General features: G+C 36.2%; 1 long non-coding RNA gene across 1 annotated transcript; it reads left to right on the top strand.

Annotated features, from left to right (window-relative positions):
- The first annotated feature begins 1786 nt into the window (after nucleotides 1-1786).
- Nucleotides 1787-2928, top strand: LOC124193777. Its single transcript, XR_006874481.1, has 3 exons — nucleotides 1787-2031; nucleotides 2143-2228; nucleotides 2379-2928. It is a non-coding gene; the product is annotated as an uncharacterized LOC124193777 (long non-coding RNA).
- The last annotated feature ends 3210 nt before the right edge of the window (nucleotides 2929-6138 follow it).

Here is a 6138-nt window from a genome sequence, read left to right as displayed (position 1 = left end):
GTCCTTGAGTAACTAATATACAAATTTTGAATAGGTCGTAAATTAGCTTGGGCGAACGGAACCACCGTCATTGCCTAATTGAAGTTGCCCAATAATGAGGAAAAATCCCAGAGAGCCACCTCTCGGTCGGACAGAAGTTTTTACATGCCTGCATCAATGGTTCTTTTTTTCTGTAGTCAGGTCCAGAGTAAAATGAACTGTGTCCAAAATCAGCCACTGAAAATCTGAACTTTAAGTGGGAACAGTTTCCGATTTTTGTAGGATATATTGATTATAAACCCCACCTCTTCTAGAGTCGATTTCACTACTGCGATCATCTCTGGTCAAATCATTGCAACATGAATTCATGATAAGGAAGAATATAATCCACATAAATCACCTAAACCAGATCCCTTTCTTCGTAAAGAAAACAACTACGGGTTTTAAAAATTTAGTGAATATTCGCGGTTCCGAGGATAACCCATATGGTAAATAGGTGAACTTATAGATCCTCCCCTTCCGTGCAAATTGCAAAAAAACGTCAGTGAGACTGATGCATCGGCACTGTTAAGTTCGAATCGGAGAGGTCTAGTTTAGCTAACCAATCGTTCGCCTAAATAATACTTTTAGCTGTTGGCAAGCCTTCCGTTTTAAAAGTGGTTATAAACGACACAGGGAAAAAACTTGTTTTTTAAGGATTGTAAAATTGCTACTGATAAACCATATTTCTTGAGTTTCTTCAATCACTCATTTCCCCAAAAAAGCGCTGATCTTGGTTTCGATAATCTTGAGTTGCAAGTAGCCTGTAACTTTTTTGAGAGAGAGGGGGGGGGGCAGTTGCATAGGTATAGTCACGAATTCAATTTCAAGACCGCAAGAAACGATATTCAAAACCAACGGAACCAGAGCCATGCTGAAGTAAACGAACCAACCCTTCCCCCTACAGCTCTAGCCCGCAAGAAGGAGAGTGGGTTTTCGCGCACTCATGGAATAGAAACCATGTCTTCAAGAGAAGTTACCGGCACACCACCAGTCGGTAGCTTCGAAGATGCTTGCAGAGAGCATTTTCGATAACTAAAAAGAGAGCTTTATCTCTTTTGGGACTAAAAGGAAGGGTTTTACCTTCAATCGCTGGCAGAGAGAAAAAAATGGGAACCGCAACTACCCAAATTTATCGTAGGAAACGTCATTTTTGAGGTAGACGAGAACTTAAGATGCAACCTATGGAATCTTGGTAGAATCATCATGTTTTCCCTGGACCCGATGGTTTCGAGTGCGCAATGGATGTTTGCTTTGACCGAGGCGTCTTCCTTCGGGGATCAACACGGTAGTGGCTTTTCTGGAGTTAGTATCTGTTGAGGCCGATCCGAATGCGGCGAATGTGGAGAAAAACCTTGATTTATCGCCACGATAGGGACGACCTCGCGAGCAATTTATTTTTGGTAATTATGCTATTATGTCCACTTAATTCTGACAACAAAAATTATCGCACACAACACCGGAATGTAATTACTTCAATTTCTCTAGATTCAGATCTCCTTTCACTTCCATCAACAAGATTCCTTCGGTTATGTCCTTTGGGAATTTTTTATACGCCGGGGAGTGGATCCTAACGAAAAAAAAACATCTACATGAAATTTTTGTAATCACGTAAAATAAACAAACTAACAGATCATAGATTTGCTTTTTATTCTGCTCTGTCAGACTGTTTTTGTTTTCAGCTGAACTTGCAGATCGAGCGCTAGATGGCGAGGTGTCAAAAAACAGAAAAATTGTGAAACGGATTGCCATACTAGAGTGTCGTTATTCGTGCAATAATTTTACCAACTGTCAAGTGTCAATAGACCACAACCAATTCTTAGGATCTATTTGTCTTAGATTCTCCTCCCGAATCAAAAGAATGTTCTTGCCCTTAACTAGATTGAACAAAAAACAACACCACTAGTAAATTAAAAAAAAATGTAGTCGACTTTGTTAAGTTTGTCACTATAGATTTTTTCCGTTCCCGACTAGAGAGGGAATGCTACAACAGACTAACAACTTAATTTCCAAGTAATTAGAAAGGTCTTCAACATTTATTAGTCTTTAAAGAACGTTTCAATGTTAAGAAAGTTGCCGAGTCATTTACAATGGAAAACCTTAATTATTTGGTGGCTTCTACAGTTTCTCCATCTGAACTTTCAGCCGCCATCCATTTTTTCAATTCTTCAGCCTGCTTGGTTACTGGATTGATCTACGATAAAGTATAAGTAAGTGAGAGGTGTTGTAATAAACAATTCTTTTACTTCTACAATTGTGTCGGAATATGCGACACAGGCTAGTTTTTCTCCCTTCCTAACCAGTCGCACTCCTTTGAGTCCTATAAGGGTCTTCAACTCTTCTATTTTCATTTTTTGCAGGAACTGTTCAATTGTTGAGCAACCCACTTCCATCTGAAATTGAAGTAAAGGTGTTATCAAGAATTTTAAAGTTGTCGTTCATACTTCTCACCTTCTTGCCTTTGTCGTCCAAAATTTTAATACTATGTTTAACTTTGGTATAGGACTACAGCGATATCACCTTCTTCGTTTTTTATAGAAGATCCCTATCACATCTATACAAAAACATTTTATTCATTGAAGTAAGTTTTTTTTTAAAATTCCCTACCAATTATTTCTCGATCAGGAATGTCCCCAATGCTGCTGACAGACATGTACTTGTAAGTCAAGTCAGGAAACTCATCGTTGCCTTCAGCATTCTCTATACTGACCTGCAGATTGTCTAATTATTGATGTATTTCACAAAGTGTTGGTTTAAAGAAACTTACTGTAGTTGAAGGAATGGGAGTGGATGCTATATTCCCTCATAATATAACTAAAATTTTTTTCAGTCAAAATGTTAAGTTACTAAAATAAAAATTTGAGCTAAGAAAAACTCTTGCATTATAGAAGTAAATTTAATTCAATCATACTAAAAGGAATATTTTTTGGAATGAATAATAATAATTTGTGCATTTATTCTAAAAGAAAAATAAATCTAAATGATCTTTCAGAATATTGATTACAGCATTGGCATTATTATTTCATAGCTGCCTACATTAATGAGTTAATGTCCTTATAGAAGTTTATTTAAATTCCTATGGAACATGGTAAAATATTTGGCAGCAAAGCACACACTACAAAAAAGACCAAAAGATAAAAAAAAGTAATTTAAATTAAAATAATAATAAGAACAATTCTTCCTGGCTACCTATTTTTCGTATTTCCGTTCGTTTACTGTGCAAGAAAATAAAATATTTGTGCTCAAACAAAGTTATAATTGATTAATATACAAATTGGAAAATGGCTTAACTTTATCTTAACCTCTTAAGCTCAGATAAAGACCACAAAAATCACTTAAAAACTATAAGAATACCGTGTATCTGTGTCTCAAGTGAAAAAAAACACTTGCTAATTTCTTTATCTCCTTAACTTGCAACGCCCAGGGGGGGGGGGAGTACAGGGTTTCAGCTTCTCCGAACGTAGCAGCACTGGTCATAATGTGACTGTAAATTTTTTTTCTAATACTTCCATCTTCATTTCCTTCATGACAAGACTCAGTCTCCAATCTGCAAAGACAAGTCTCATAATAAGTCTTCGTTAGCGTTTCTAAGCACTTTTTCCTTGCCACGCATGGGTCAGGATGAATTATATTAATGTATTGGTTTCTCATTTCTGAATTGTGTAAGAATAAAAAAAAAATAGATTCGGTTACAATTGAAGATAGTAATAAAGTCAAAGTTGACAAACAAGATGTATTGTCAACTATAATTTATAGTAAAATGGTGTATTAATTGTTGTTGTGTTCCAAAGAAAAGGTGTTTCTTCTCTGCAGCTTCCCAAAAAGTAAGTATTGATGTTATTAAGTTCTTGTTTTGTAGTAATAAAGGTGATCCTTTTTTTTGTTTTTCAGGTTTGTTTCAGTTCGCTTGCTAACATGAGATTGATGTACTATTCCTTGTTGATGAATCAGTACCACCGAATAATCTTGGTAATCAAACTGCATCTAAACTACGCAAGTATTTTATTAATGTTTTATTTTTTTAAACATGAACTTGTCAGCTGAGTCAGCACCTACAACACAACTTGCCACTTGGTTAACACAATTCTAACACAAAATTGTTGGTGTTATTAAATTATTTTATTTTTAAATCAATATTACTTAATTGTTTCTGTTCATCTTCTTATATTTATCCTTAAATGATTAAAAGATAGATTTATCATTAATTTACTGCATTCTGTCCGGAAACTAGTCCCATGGGCTGTGGCAGACACACATGCAATAATGGATTTATTATTCATTTACCTGCATTCTGTCCGGAAACTAGGCTCATGGGCTGTGTCAGACACACATACAATTAGTGCAAACACGGTGGCATGGACATGATGTGGCAATAGTCGCACATGGGCCTGAGAACGGGAACGGGGGGGGGGGACTAAAAAAATATATTACAACAAAAGTAAAAAAAAAACACGAAATTAAATTTAAGCTTACTCCAATTGACAGGAAAATCGGCCGGAGCACTGTTCCGCCTGTCTCTAAGCGGAGTTACCTCCAGTAGCGGAGCAGGAGAACAAACGTTGGCAATAGCACCATTAGTAGGAGGAATTTTGGGTGTGGGTGCTGCATCTTGGGGTGATGCTACAGCCAGATTTCTCTTGATGGGTCACTCCCCATCGTCCCCACTTTGTGAACGTCGTTTCCGAGGCATTTGCAAGAAAAAAAATTATAATGTGGCCCCTAATTTTATTTGATATAAATTTTCTTGTATGTCGGTATGTCGCACATCCCAATGGTAACAATGGTTCCCACCGAGGAGTTGAAAGCGAGTCCCTTACATTTTGAGACGAACTGGGATATCTATAGGGCGGAGCACCATTTCATTTTCCTATAAATTCTCCGCTTCTTATAAATTGTATTCAAACATTTCTTATTATTTAGATTGCAGGAAGAATAACCTTCCCAAATTCAAAAGAACATAATAGCAATTATTTAAGAAAAAGATAACAAAGCTGAAGGAAAATACTATTTTTTGACAGATTTTCCTAACTGATGACAGTTTGACTACTGCAATAACCACCAATGGAGCCATCCTCAGAAAGGGTGTCACCATTCAACGGACACTAGATGGGAGGCTACATTTAATGGTAGTGATTTCTCAATCCATATTCAATCAATCAATCAAATTCTATTACCCTATTTTTTCCTTGGTTATCCTCCATGATCTTTTTTCTTGTTCGTTTGTTCTAGCTTGGTTTGTTCCTTTTTATTTGTTCGCCTTCTACTTTCATTTACTATATTTTAGATGTTTGATTGATATCTTAAAAAACATCAGACGGGCCTTCACCTGCCAACTGTAAAAGGATTTTCCTATAGGATAATTTAGGTTATTAAAACAGAGCTTTTATAGATGTCTGTAAATTTACTTACCCATTTGGAAAGGAATGGGTGATTGGTGTTTTCTTCCAAAAAGAAGCTGAGATTTTCAAATTTCAGAAAATTAATTATAAATTCAAATAATTTAAAACCGGAGGTTGGTTGTACTTGGATTGGCGGGGGACGATCGTGGCCGGAACTCGATCGCGATCGATCTCCCCTCCATTAGTCATTAATGAGACTCGACGCAGCGATGGGCATTTCCAGTGAAGGGAAGTCGTGTTATTTATTATTTAAAGGTTTAAGACTTAAGTACTTACTAAGATAAAGAACCAAGGATGACGAGTGACAATATTGTTCATCCTGTACTCCAGAACGGTCATATACTCGGGTATACTTTCACGGAGAAAAACTTGTATCTCCTGGTGATACAAGCATTTAACGACAAACAAATGTTACACTCTCAGAAGAAAGTGAAGGATTTTCCCGTTGACCGATTGATACAATTAGAAAACAATCAAATAATGTATTGAATGAACAAGAAAGGTAATTCATAGTGCCAGGGGATCAAGCCTACATAGTTTCCTTGTAATTAACTGTTAAAATATTGAGTTGCACTAGCCGATTAATTACCAGGTTGAGAAAATCATTATTATTGGCCATTATTTATCCTAATTCACTCTTTTTAGAATTAAAAAGTCCTTATGTAGCAGAAAGATCAGTTTCAAGTCCTTGTCGCATGTTAAAGCTTGGCAAAATAATATA

The sequence above is a fragment of the Daphnia pulex genome, chromosome 5, assembly GCF_021134715.1.
Source record: "Daphnia pulex isolate KAP4 chromosome 5, ASM2113471v1".
Lineage (NCBI taxonomy): Eukaryota > Metazoa > Arthropoda > Branchiopoda > Diplostraca > Daphniidae > Daphnia > Daphnia pulex.
The sequence above is the reverse complement of the archived record's forward strand: the minus strand, read 5'-3'. Positions and strand labels throughout refer to the sequence as shown.